The sequence below is a fragment of the Bos mutus genome, chromosome 3 (genome assembly GCF_027580195.1).
Source record: "Bos mutus isolate GX-2022 chromosome 3, NWIPB_WYAK_1.1, whole genome shotgun sequence".
Classification (NCBI taxonomy): Eukaryota; Metazoa; Chordata; class Mammalia; order Artiodactyla; family Bovidae; genus Bos; species Bos mutus.
The window spans coordinates 54,376,247-54,389,275 of NC_091619.1; the positions used below are offsets into that span (position 1 = coordinate 54,376,247).

Sequence of the window (13,029 nt, forward strand, 5' to 3'; positions counted from 1 at the left end):
TAAACATACACAATATGTTATATGTCAATTATATTTCAGTAAAATTAGGATAAAAAATAAGAGAAAGGAGACTGAGATGGAAAAAGTAATCATACAATGACTCGTTCTCTAGCTTTCAAAGGCTTTAACTGAAGCATTTCTGTCAGTAATGCTGCTTTCACTACTGCATAGCAGTAAAGCATTTGAAGTAACTTTTGACACTCTCAGCATAAAAACTTACACTGAGGTGAGGAGTTTATAGAAAGCAACTCCTTCACTTGCTCTCTGCTCCAATGCTAACTGCTGTTGGAAACAACATAAAAAATGTATTCCTAAAGTTAAGTGGGCAAAGTCTCAGCTGAGAAAGGGTTAAATAAAGAGAAGCAGATTCCAGCCAGTCAGAGTCTGAACACCAATAAGCATTTCTTTAAATGATGTCATGCTTGAATCCTGATATCCTTTTGAAAAGAGCTTGTGGTTGAAGTTTCTATAAACCAGACTGAACTGGAATTTCCTCCCATTCCTCTCTCCCTCCCACACACTTTTCTTAGGTAAGCTTGTTCAAATGTAGTCATGTCCCTTCCTAATGTTTGACAAAAAGCACTTTTTGTCGTTGTGGTTTGCATTTGGAGGTTTTCAGTGATCCTAGTCCAGTGATGTCCACGGGCCCCTTTCATCCTTACTTGGCAATGACACAGGAATAAGTGCTTCATACAAAATTCAGAAAGACACCAGCTCCTCTCGTTCATCCTAAATCTTGACTCTTTCCGTTTAGGTTCTTCACACAGATCTTGGGGTGGGGAGGCCTGTGACAAATGAAAACAGAGACCACCACTTTCAGCTACATAGCAAGACAGAAAGTTGTTGTGGTCTGCGTGGCATTATCCTCTTTTCCAGTAGCCTCTTGTTGACAACCCAATAAGCGGGACATTTCCAGGTGACAGCAGGTCTGGTGAACTCAGGAAACCCGCCCAAAGAAACAGTGAAACTGTTGACTCTCTGAAAGCCTTCACAACTGATCTAGAGACAAACAGCACACGTGAAGAGACAAGGGTCATGTGCTCTGAATTTTGTTTTAGGCATTCCTCTAACTTAAACTGTAGAGCTATCAGGAGAGTTACGTTTATAAAATGACTAGAAGATTGGTAAGGATTCTTAGGGCTGGGCAAAAATTGGCATGGTTGGCTGAGAAACAATGTCCTTTATACAAACCATTTTTTAGATTCAAAGAAACCTTTTTCTGAAAGAATTAATTCATCTTTTTTTTGCTGTTTAGTTGCTAAGTTATGTCAGATTCTTTTGAGACCCCATGGACCGTAGCCCATCAGGCTCCTCTGTCCATGATATTTCTTTCCCAGGCAAGAATACTGCAGTGGGTTGCCATTTCCTTCTCCAGAGTATCTTTCCAACCCAGGGATCAAACCTATGTCTCCTGCATTGGAAGGCAGATTTTTTACCACTGAGCCACCAGGGAAATCCAATTCATCATTTATCACCCCATTAAATCAAACCTTAAAATCATGGTTAACCAATACTGTAACTTATTACATCTGGAATATACTAAAAAATAGCCATTAGAAGGAAACACATGTCAAATGTCATGCATTAAATGAGCTAATATATACATGAGATGAAGAGTCTTTGGAAACAAAAAACTATAAAAATAGAAGGCACTTTTATTTTTAAGATTATTGGCTCTTATCATCATTATTGTCTACCTGTAGTGTGGTCTCCAAGGGAATAGGAACCACATTTCTTTTCATCTTCATTGTATCCCTGTTGCTTAATACAGTGCCTGCAACATCATAAATATTTCCTACACTGAATTTAAGTTTGAATCCACAAATATTTATTAAGTACCAGGTATATAAGGTGCTGTGCAGATAGGTAATTGCAAAATTGAGTACAGAAAGAAGTTTCTAGCTTTTTCAGGAGAGGACTCAGTTTAATCCATCTCCAAGAGCTCTATCACCCCATATTGCAAGGCGATGACTGCAAACACAAATGCCTTCAGAACCAAACAGAAAACACTGCGTGGAAGCAGGCTGCTGATTTTAAGACAATAGAATATTATGAGAGTAGTGAATACTGGAGAGTACAATGCTTGCTTAAAATTATAGTTATTCGACCTCAAATATTTTGTAATCACTCTACTAACAAAAATATCAATAATTTTGTCAACTTTCTGTCAGATTATTCATCCATGGAAAGAAATTAATTTCTGAAATACATTAGAATACAGATGAAACGTGAAAATATGATGCTAAGTGAAATAAGCACAAAATAAGAACAAAAGATAGATATTGTATGATTTCACCTACATAAAATACCAGGAATAAAAGAATTCATAGACACAGGAAGCAGGATATGGAAAGTTTTTGCTTAATGGTTACACTTTCCGTTTGTGATGATGTAAAACTCTTGGAAATCAATGGTGATAGTTTTGCGCAACATTGTGAATGGAATTAATGTCACTGAATTATACATTTAAAAATAGTTAAAATGGCAAATTTTGCATTATTTATATTTTACCACAATAATTTTTGATTATGCATTTATTTATTTTTTATTGTAGTTTAATAGCTTTACAATGTTGTATTAGCTTCTGCTAAACAATAAAGTGATTCTGCTATATGTATACATATATCCCCTCCCTCTTGAGCCTCCCTCCTACCCCAACTCCCATCCCTCCCCTCTAGCTCATCATAGAGCCCTGACATGAGCTTCCTATGCTATACAGCAGCTTCTCACTAGCCATCTCTTTTATACACAATAGTGTGTGTGTATATATGTAGCTGATGGAGAAGGCAATGGCACCCCACTCCAGTACTCTTGCCTGGAAAATCCCATGGACGGAGGAGCCTGGTGGGCTGCAGTTCATCGGGTCTTTAGGAGTCGGACACGACTGAGCGACTTCACTTTCACTTTTCACTTTCATGCATTGGAGAAGGAAATGGCAAGCCACTCCAGTGTTCTTGCCTGGAGAATCCCAGGGACGGCGGAGCCTGGTGGGCTGCTGTCTCTGGGGTCGCACAGAGTCGGACACGACTGAAGCGACTTAGCAGCATGTAGCTGAAAGTGATGGTCTCTGATTTCATTTGTAACAGGCCTCCCCATCTCAAGATCTATGTGAAGAACATAAATGGAAAGAGTCAAGACTTAGAATGAACAAGAGGAGATGGTGTCCAGATGTCCATTCTCTATCTGTGTCTCTACAGTTTTTTTTTTTTTAAATTCAGGCACAATCTACTCAATCTGGCTAGCCAGTTGAGACTCTTGAATCCTGGCACAAGGCTTTGCTCAATATTTATTTGCCAAATAAAGACATAATTTCCCCATGATATTCCAGACTATGGTGGAAAGAACAGAGTATTTCAGTACAAGTGGTTATTGATCTTGCTATTTCCTAGCAGGTAAATTAATCTCCCCATACCCCAGCTTCCCTTTCCCACTAATAATTCAGAGATAATCATGGAACCCACCTCCTAGGATTTTAGTGAAGATTGTCTGGGATAATTTTTGTAAAGCTCTTCTCAAAATGTCTGACTCATTATCATTATTAGCTATTATTAACATTAGATAAACTAATAAGAATTAACCATTATAATTATTAGAAAGACTAGAGAAATAATGACTTGCATTTTTGTTCCTAATCTAATGATTTATTTATTTACCTGACTTTGATTTTCCTCTTAGGAATTACATATACATCAATATAGAGTTCATAATCTGTGTTTAAACATCTCAGTTTTATCTAATGTTACTGACTGGCTGAAAATCATTTAATGATGCCTGTGGTTTTAAGAATCCCCAAATCCTTTAGCACAGGCCTGTCTTCACCTCTTCAGCCTTGTAGTGGACTCTTCATCACCATTTGATGCTTCCCAGCAGTCCCACTTTCTGTCTTAATAATCTCTGTGCTTCCAGAGAAGCTGACTCTTAACACTGGCTCCAGAAAACAAACACCTGACCCAGGCCAAGCTAAGCAGGATTTTCCTGTCTCCTCAACCCTGTGCATGGTCCATGGCTTCCACTGCTCCAATTGGAGGGCATCTAGGCATCTTACTAGGACTTCTGTAACAACTTTTTCTCTCTTCTGGGTGGTATAGAAGGCAGATGTGAGGGCTGGAGCTGCTGCAGTCACTTCACTACCTTAGGATACTCAAGTCAACACACAGGGGAGATTAGAGCCAAGGAAACCCAAGAGGAATAAAGAACTTCAATAATGTTTTGACTGGAGTCATCTATCTCTGAATTTTTCTGTTTACTGAACCAATAAATTTCCTTTATTATTACAACCAAAATGTCTTATCTGATTAAAAAAAAAAGAGTCTCATGTTGCTCCACAGCTCCCCACCTCTTTCCAGTCAACCAGATCTGGTTTTTGTTTCAGAACATATATGAGCTTTTTTATATCAAACTGTTCTCAGCAATACAGTCTCTCCCTTGATTGTTTATTCATCATTCTCCTTCCTATCATTTCCCTACTCTGCTTGCTCTGGTTAATTCTCAGTCACCCTGAATAGTTCAGCTCAAATATTATTTCTCCAAGAAAGCCTTCACAGATCCTTCAGGTTAGATATAGTTCTCCTATCGTGGGTCACCCATAGCATTTTATACTTTTCCTTTGTAAGTCTTGCCACCATGATAATGAAATAATTGTCTAATTCATTGATTGATGCCTATCTCCAACATTTTACTATTTTGTTCACTGCTGCTATATCTCTAGTGCTTAACATAAAGCCTTGTCCATAAAAAAAAAAAAAAAAACAGTAAATAAATATTAGCTGGACAAATGACTAGCTTTTAGTTGTCAAGGCTAATTGTTAAGGCATTGATGTAGACTGCTTGATTTTAAAAAAATAATAGTTGAGAAAAGAAGGGTTAAAATATGAACAAAATTCTCATTTCTGGCTATGGATGAACAACCATATTCAACAAATATTAGTTGGGCATAAAACAGGGACTGAGGTACAGAAGACATTAGCCCTCCCTGTCACAAGCTCTTTGCTGGGTATCAATTAGCTGGACATACAGAACACTGCTGCCATGAAGGATTCCAAGTCACATCTATTACTCATTGCTTTGGTGCTTAGTTCAAACAGGGTCAAGCCTACATTTAGCCTTTTAAAAACTCTGGCTTTGCTAGTGTCCTAAATAGCAGAAAAAGCATAGCTCTTAAGCTCTCTTTTCTTACAGTTTCCTTTGACTTTACCTTTATTCTCTAAGGCTTGGTGACAAAGAGAAGCATGTTGGTTGCCTCCAAGTCTATCCTCCCCAGATATATGAAAACATTTTGGAAATCACAACCCACTGTCCACATTTAAGTTCTACTCTATCATCATCCAGCAGTCAGAGATAGCAAGAGCCTCAGAATGAGATTGGATTCTAGTGGAAAGTTGAGACAAGCCAGAAGCCAGGATCAACTTTAGTTCCAAACATTCAGGACAGTGATGGCTCTGGTGTCTAAGTAAAGCCAGGCATTGATCCTTCCAAACTCGAGTTTTGTCCCTTAACTAACTTTGTGATCTTGTGAATGTGGCTTATGATTTTCGAGCCTCAGTTTTCTCATCTATAAATCAGGGATAAAAATACCTAGCTTCATAGGATGGAATGAGACAAGAGGCATGAAATACTTTGCACAAGGCCTGGCACATAGAAAACCTCCTTTTTACCTCTCTCTCTCTCTTTTTCTTTTTTATTCCACCAGGAGAAAGGTAACAGATCAGAGTGTAAACTTTCCCCAGGCTTTTGTTTTGAGCTCAGGTTGCTTTATTCAGTGATGACCTGTATTGATTCCATAAGCAGATACTTCCTTGGAGATTTTAACTATATTTTTCCCCTGGGCCCACTTTACCCTGAAACAGCAACACGAAAGGTGAGACAGTTCAATGCCATTGCTTTACATCATGATAACAGCGTTGTTGACATGTCAGCCCCCTGTGTCAAAATATTATGACAACCATAATAAGTAAAATAAATTTAAAACATTTATTGGTTTTAAGTGTTATCATTTCCCTCTACTATCAGTGACATATGATGTCAAATGTGATCTATTTGAAGTATATTTTAAGCAAGATAATTAATGAATTGAATTTAGGAGCTGAATATTTAACATATTTTTATGATGCAGTTTGATGAAAAAACCCCATATGTAGAGACAGTTCAATAAAAACTCCTGGCCATAAGTCTAGATTACAGTCCAAAGACATCCTTCCTACTCAGGCCCCACGCCCACACACACAAGGGGAAGGAGACTATCAAAGTATGCTATGTAAATGGCTCACACCATCCTGGTAGACGTGTGTGCATGCATGCTAAGTTGCTTCAGTTGTGTCCAACTCTTTGTGACCCTATGAACTGTGGCCCATCAGGTTCCTCTGTCCAAGGGATTCTCCAGGCAGGAATACTGGAGCGGGTTCCCATGCCCTCCTCCAGGGGATCTTCCCTCCCCAGGTATCGGACCTGGGTTTCATATTTCCTGCATTGGCAGGCAGATTCTTTACCACTAGAGTCACCTGGGAAGCCCCAACCTGGTAGACATCAATAACCAATTCGGACTTGGTTAAAAAAAGAAAAACCTTAGGAGAATTGGGTTAGTGGTCTTTTACTCTTCATTTGACCCCAAGCCCATCATCATGACTTATTTTCTCTCAGCTGATGGTTTTTTGGGCAAGGATAGGGCTAAGCTGGGCCTCATCAGGGGGACATCACAATGTCAGGAGCCAAGGCTCTAACAGTGACAAAACCCAGGTGCTCCGGAGGATGAAAGGCCCAAGCCATTCAGCACCAAAGAGTGGCCTTCGGTTCAACAGTGGAGAAAAGAAGCAGGCAGGAAAAGGGGAACCAAAGTGTCAATGACAATTAGAGATTTCCCGACAGGGCCTGTACTCAACGAGTTATAGAGGCAATTATCCTAAAAATTGTGAAGCGGCCATTTCCTCAGTAACCTAGCCCGACCTGACACCCCAGCAGAGATTGCCATAAGCAGGGAATTTATGTTATTGGAATGCCAGTTTAGCATAAATTACCTCTGGGAACAGATTTAAACCACTTGTGTTTTTAAAAAGTATGCAGCAAAAAAAAACAAAATAACAACAACAAAATGAGTTTATGCAAACTCAGTACCATTTGCAGGATGGAGCCCTCTAAGTCTTTATCTCCAAAGACGAGGCCCTCCTCCTCGCCTGTTTGTTTTCCCTCGTTGGATGAAGATTCACAGCATTACTCCATAATAACTGTATCTCACTCCATTACAGGTAGTTCAAGGCCGCTCCACGTAAACGATATGCATGGCTTTGTGTCTTCATCTTTAAAACCACCAGATATCTTAGTTGCAGACATATGTTTGGTTTAATACATCCCCTGCCATAAAAGTGTTGCTTAAGACTAATGAACAAACGAATGTTTGTTTAAACCTCTTTGTGAAAATCAAACAAGCTTTCAACAGCTATTCACATATTTATTGTCAGATGTGAATCATCACTTAGGTGCTTTGCCCTGAACTATTACCAGCTAATGCTTGTAGTTTCATGGCATTAATTCACTTGCTGTGGTGTGTGTGTGTGTGTGTGTGTGTGTGTGTTTCCTCTTTCTTCTCCCTTTCTGTCAATGCCATCTCCAGAAAGGCTGTGGATGAGGAGTCCCATAAGGTCACTGACAGAAATAACACTTGTGCTTCGCATAACCATGGTGTTCCCTTCTCAAGGGCCACAGCCTCCAGGGACAGCCAGCCGGCACTATGCTTCGCCCAGCACCTGCCTGCCTTGGAAGGTGCCCTGAGACACCCCACCCCAAGCACATGAACACAAGCAGGGCCTGTGTCCTGCCTCTGCCCCCGCCCCTCCTGCCAAAGTAGCTGTTTTTTTCAGACTCAGCAGCACCTGAAAAGCTCCCACAAGATTTCCCCATTATATTAAATAACAGGTTTTAGAAGCTGGGAACTGTTATTCTAGTGTGGCTGGGTGTCATTAAGGTTGCACGTCTATGCTTGTTTAATTTTTCTTCTGCCATTAAGCAAACTAAATGCTAGGAGATTTTTTTTCTGTCTCAGTGGGGTCCACCCAGAATAGAAAAGAGAATAAGTGTTCCAGGGTTGTGTAACTGGGTTTTTTTGTTGCTTTCATTATGAGGAAGGAATTAAAAATCCCTCCTAGTCAGTACTTAAAATATCAAAGTCATTGTTTAATGCCTTTGAGTCACTGTACAACTAATTCAATTGCACAGTGCAGTGCCGTTTCACGGTGTGTGAAACACAGATAGTACATAGAAGTGATTGCAAAGTTGAATAAACACCAGATTAGTTTTAAAAAGTCTGCAACTTCCCGGTGGAGCCTTTCAAACTGAACTGCGCTATTGTCTGACAAAGTCGATGGTGGCCAAAATGCTGCATTACCTTCCACTAGTGTTCACGTGAGAGGGTATCTGACACTGGCTTGAAGAAGAGGTAGTGGTCCTCCGAGGGATGTGTGCTGACAACTCAATATCACCTGCCCACCTGTCACTTGCGGAGACATCCCAACACAGCCCTGTGTGGGAAAGTAAGGGACAAGAAGGACAGTGACAGAAAGACCATGGCCAAAGGAGAGACCTCAAGATAATTTTTAATGCAACGTGATGTCAATGCATATTATGACTTGAGAGTTAAAAAACTAGAGAGAAGGCCCCACTCTGCCGCTTCCTGGCCACGAGACCATGGTCAAGCCACCTCACATTTCCCAGCCTCAGTCTCCTTACCTGAGCCCACAGTCAATAATAGCAATTATTGACTAACTCCTGTGTGTGTTCTAATATCAAATAAAACAAGCAAGCCCACATCCTCAGTGATGCTTATTAGCTGTTATAAACAATTATAGAAATCAAAGAAAACCCAATGCTTATTGATAGGGCTGTGACAAACACTGAGCTGAGGACCAGAGATGCAACTGCACACAAACCACAGCTCTCATTTGCAATCATTCATTCATTCACCCCACAAAGATTTTTGAGGACCTAATAAGCACCAGGCACAGGGATTATAACTGATAAAAAATGAAATTTCTTGCTTTATAAAGCTTTTATTCTGATTGGAGAAGATGAGCAAAAAGCCAATAATTAGCTCACCTCTTTCAAGTCTTTGCTCATATATTCCTTTCTCAACAAAGCCTTTTTAAAATTTCAACCACCATCCAGTATCCCTTCTCTTTTCCCTGCTGTGATGGTTCATTTTATGTGCCATCTTGACTGGGCCTGAGGTGGCCAGATATTTGTTCAAACATTATTCTGGGTGTGATGGTGTTTGGGATGAGATTAACATTGAGTCAGTTGGTGAGTAAAGTAGTAATGTGGGTGGGCCTCATCCAATCAGTTGAAGGCCTGAATGGGGCTAAAAGGTTGACCTTTCCTAGAATAGAAGGGACCTCTTCTGCCTGACCACCTTCAAACTGGGATGTGAACTTTTGCCAGTCTTCAGACTTGAATGGAAACATTGGTTCTTCATGGCTCTTGAGCCTATCAGCTTTCAGAGTGGAACTTATGCCATCAGCTGTTCTGGTTCTCAGACTTCAGACTTGAACTGGAACAACACCATTCTGGGTGTCCCTGTTGCCGACTGCAGATTTCCATAATCACATGAGCCAATTTCTTACAACAAGTATTTATATATCTATTCTATTGGTTCTGTTTCTCTGAAGAAATCTGACTATTATGTCTATTCTTTGTCTTTTCTCCATTACACATCACTTTCCAACACACTTAATAATTCATCTAATATGTTTTTTAGTTTATTATTTATTTTCACCTGTAGAATGAAAATTTCACAAAGAGCTTATTCACTGATACAAGGCTGGCACCAAGTAGGCACTCAATAAATAGTTGTATAAAGATAAAATAAATAAATATATGTCAAAGGGAGATAAGTACTATGAAGAAAAATTAAACCAGGTAAAGAAAATAGAGGGAACCAATGGAAGTTCTTTTTAGAGACAGTGGTCATGTCCTGCTAGGATCATGGATCCTGTTTCTTGGATGATCATACTATTACTTATCTTTCAAGCTCACTTGTTTTCTTCTTCTTCTTTTAGTATAACTTTGTATCTTAAAATCATTGTAAATTCACATGGAGTTGTAAGTAATATGCAGAAAGATCCTGTGTACCCACTATCAAATTTTTCTCAGTCTTGGAAAAATATAGTACAATATCACAAATAAGTTATAGACATTGATGCCATCCACTAATCTTATTCAAACTTACCCAGTTTTACTTCCCTCTCTCAGGCTACAAGTGATCAGTCCTCTATTCCTATGGCTTTTCCCAGCTGGACATTTTTGAAAGCAAATGAGGACTGTTCCTTGCAAAACCTGACAGATGGCCACCTATTTATTTTATTAGTAATATATAGTAATGGGTCTTCTCAGGTGGCACTAGAGATAAAGAACCCACATGCCAATGAAGGAGATGTAAAAGACATAGGTTCAGTCCCTAGGTTGGGAAAATGCTTTGGAGGAGGGCATGGCAACACACTCCCATATTCTTATCTGGAGATTCCCATGGACAGAGGAGCCTGGCGAGCTACAGCCCAAGGGTTGCAATGAGTTGGACATGACTGAAGTGACTTAGCATGTAGCATATAGTAACAACAATAGTAATAACAACTGCTAACAGTCATGGAATGCTTACAGCATGCCAGGCACTGTAGTAAGCCCTGTTCATATTATTACTTTTAAAACTCAGAACAGCTGTATAAGGCCAATACCTTCATTTTACAGATGGGGAAACCGAGGCAGGGAAGCATTAAGACATTTTCCCAGGGTCCCAGGGCATACCACTTTCAGAACCAGAAATCATAACAAGGTCTCTCTGGTTCCAGAATGTGCATTTGAAACTCCCACACATTAAACAAATAATTACAATAACTAAGCTGTTAAATAATGACAAGTGAGCAAAATGTTTTGAAGGTGAAGTCGAAAGTGCTACTATTTATAAAATGGGAATTGGAGAAATACTTACCTCACACAGAATTATCTTAAGTATTAAAAAATACTAGTTGAAATGTTTGTATACAAAATAGAAACTTTAAAAAATGTTCAGCATTGTCAACCTGTATGCCAGAAGAAATGGTCTTAAGTAGTCATTCGTCATCTTGAATTTCCAACATTTTAAGAGCAATCTCCTTAAAAGCACAGTAGCTTCCCATATATTCTCTGAGATGCTGACATCAACACTGGGTTTTAAACTTTAAAAGATCTACAGTTTCCAACAGCAGCTTAAAGAAAGTTCCACTCAGCCTGACACCTTAACTGTGCAGCAGAGTTTACCCCCCAAAGGAATCATCTCTGAGTTTCCTCAACTCACAGGGAGAGGATCCATCACTGAGGGACTGAATCTCTGATTCAGAATCAAGTGGGATGTCCTGGAAGGAAAAAAGTAAATGATGTTCCCCGGTCACAGAGAAATGGATCCAGGAGCAATTCTGTCAAATTTTATCACGTGTTTTTCTCAAAAAGTGGAGCATTGAGGATCAGCTATCTGAGAACACACTTAAAAATACTTACTTGTAAATAAAAATCCTCGATGTCTTAACATAGCAGTGGGAAAGCACAATCAAGAGTACAGCACTAGAATGAAATAATGCCATTTGCAGCAACAGGGATGTACCTAGAGATGATCATACTAATCACAATAAGTCAGGCAAATGCCATATGATACCACTGATTTGTGGAATCTAAAAATGATACAAACAAACTTATTTACAAAGCAGAAATAGATTCACAGACATAGAAAATAAACATGATTGCCAAAGAGGATGGAGGGGAGATGAATTAGGAGTTTAGGATTAACATAGACAACACTGTACATACAATAGGTAAACAGCAAGGTTGCTGTTTATACCTGCTGTAAATACATACTTTTTCAGATTCTTTCCCATTGTAGGTTTTTACAAGATATTGCACATAGATCTCTGTGTTGTATAGTAGGTCCTTGCTGTTCACCTATTTTATGTACAGTGGAAACATGAGTTCAATCCTTGGCTTGGGAAGATCACCTGCAGAAAGGTGTGGCAACCCACTTCAGTATTCTTGTCTGGGAAATTCTAGACTCTGGGGTCACAAAGAGTCAGACACGGCTGAGCAACTAACACTTTCACTTTTCATATATATGTGTGTGTATATATATATATATATATATATTCCTGAAAGTAACACAATGTTGTGAATTAACTACACCTCAATTTTAAAAAGAAAAAGAGTACAGCATTGGGTTAAGTTAGAATACTGAAGACAGAATCTCCTTATAGAGTTGTCTCAGATGTTCCTGTTCTAAACTTCTGGATTTGCTGAGGTCTGATTATTGCAGCCATGAAATTAAAAGACACTTACTCCTTGGAAGGAAAGTTATGACCAACCTAGATAGCACATTCAAAAGCAGAGACATTACTTTGCCAACAAAGGTCCGTCTAGTCAAGGCTATGGTTTTCCCAGTGGTCATGTATGGATGTGAGAGTCGGACTGTGAAGAAGGCTGAGCGCTGAAGAATTGATGCTTTTGAACTGTGGTGTTGGAGAAGACTCTTGAGAGTCCCTTGGGCTGTAAGGAGATCCAACCAGTCCATTCTGAAGGAGATCAGCCCTGGGATTTCTTTGGAAGGAATGATGCTAAAGCTGAAACTCCAGTACTTTGCCACCTCTTGCGAAGAGTTGACTCATTGGAAAAGGCTCTGATGCTGGGAGGGATTGGGGGCAGGAGGAGAAGGGGACGACAGAGGATGAGATGGCTGGATGGCATCACCGACTCGATAGATGTGAGTCGGAGTGAACTCCAGGAGTTGGTGATGGACAGGGAGGCCTGGCGTGCTGCGATTCATGGGGTCGCAAAGAGTCGGACACGACTGAGCGACTGAACTGAACTGAACTGAACTGTTCCTGCAACCACTGATGGAAAATCAGAATGATTGAATCCTCCAGAAAGAAAGAGCATGAGCCCATACAAGTCAGCTGCTATGTGTAGGGATCAGCATGGGGTGAGGGATAGGGGTGAAAATTGGTTAAGAGGGCCATTTCAGCACTGAAACAA

The 13,029-nt window shown here is 39.8% G+C and overlaps 1 long non-coding RNA gene across 1 annotated transcript in view; it reads right to left on the minus strand.

Moving 5' to 3' along the window:
• Nucleotides 1-2,791: 2,791 nt before the first annotated feature.
• The window catches only part of LOC138985964 (uncharacterized), an 84,075-nt gene continuing 73,837 nt past the window's right edge, over nucleotides 2,792-13,029 (minus strand). Inside the window, exon 5 of the long non-coding RNA XR_011462893.1 lies at nucleotides 2,792-3,104. This is a non-coding gene — a long non-coding RNA (uncharacterized lncRNA). The remainder of the gene's footprint in view (nucleotides 3,105-13,029) is intronic.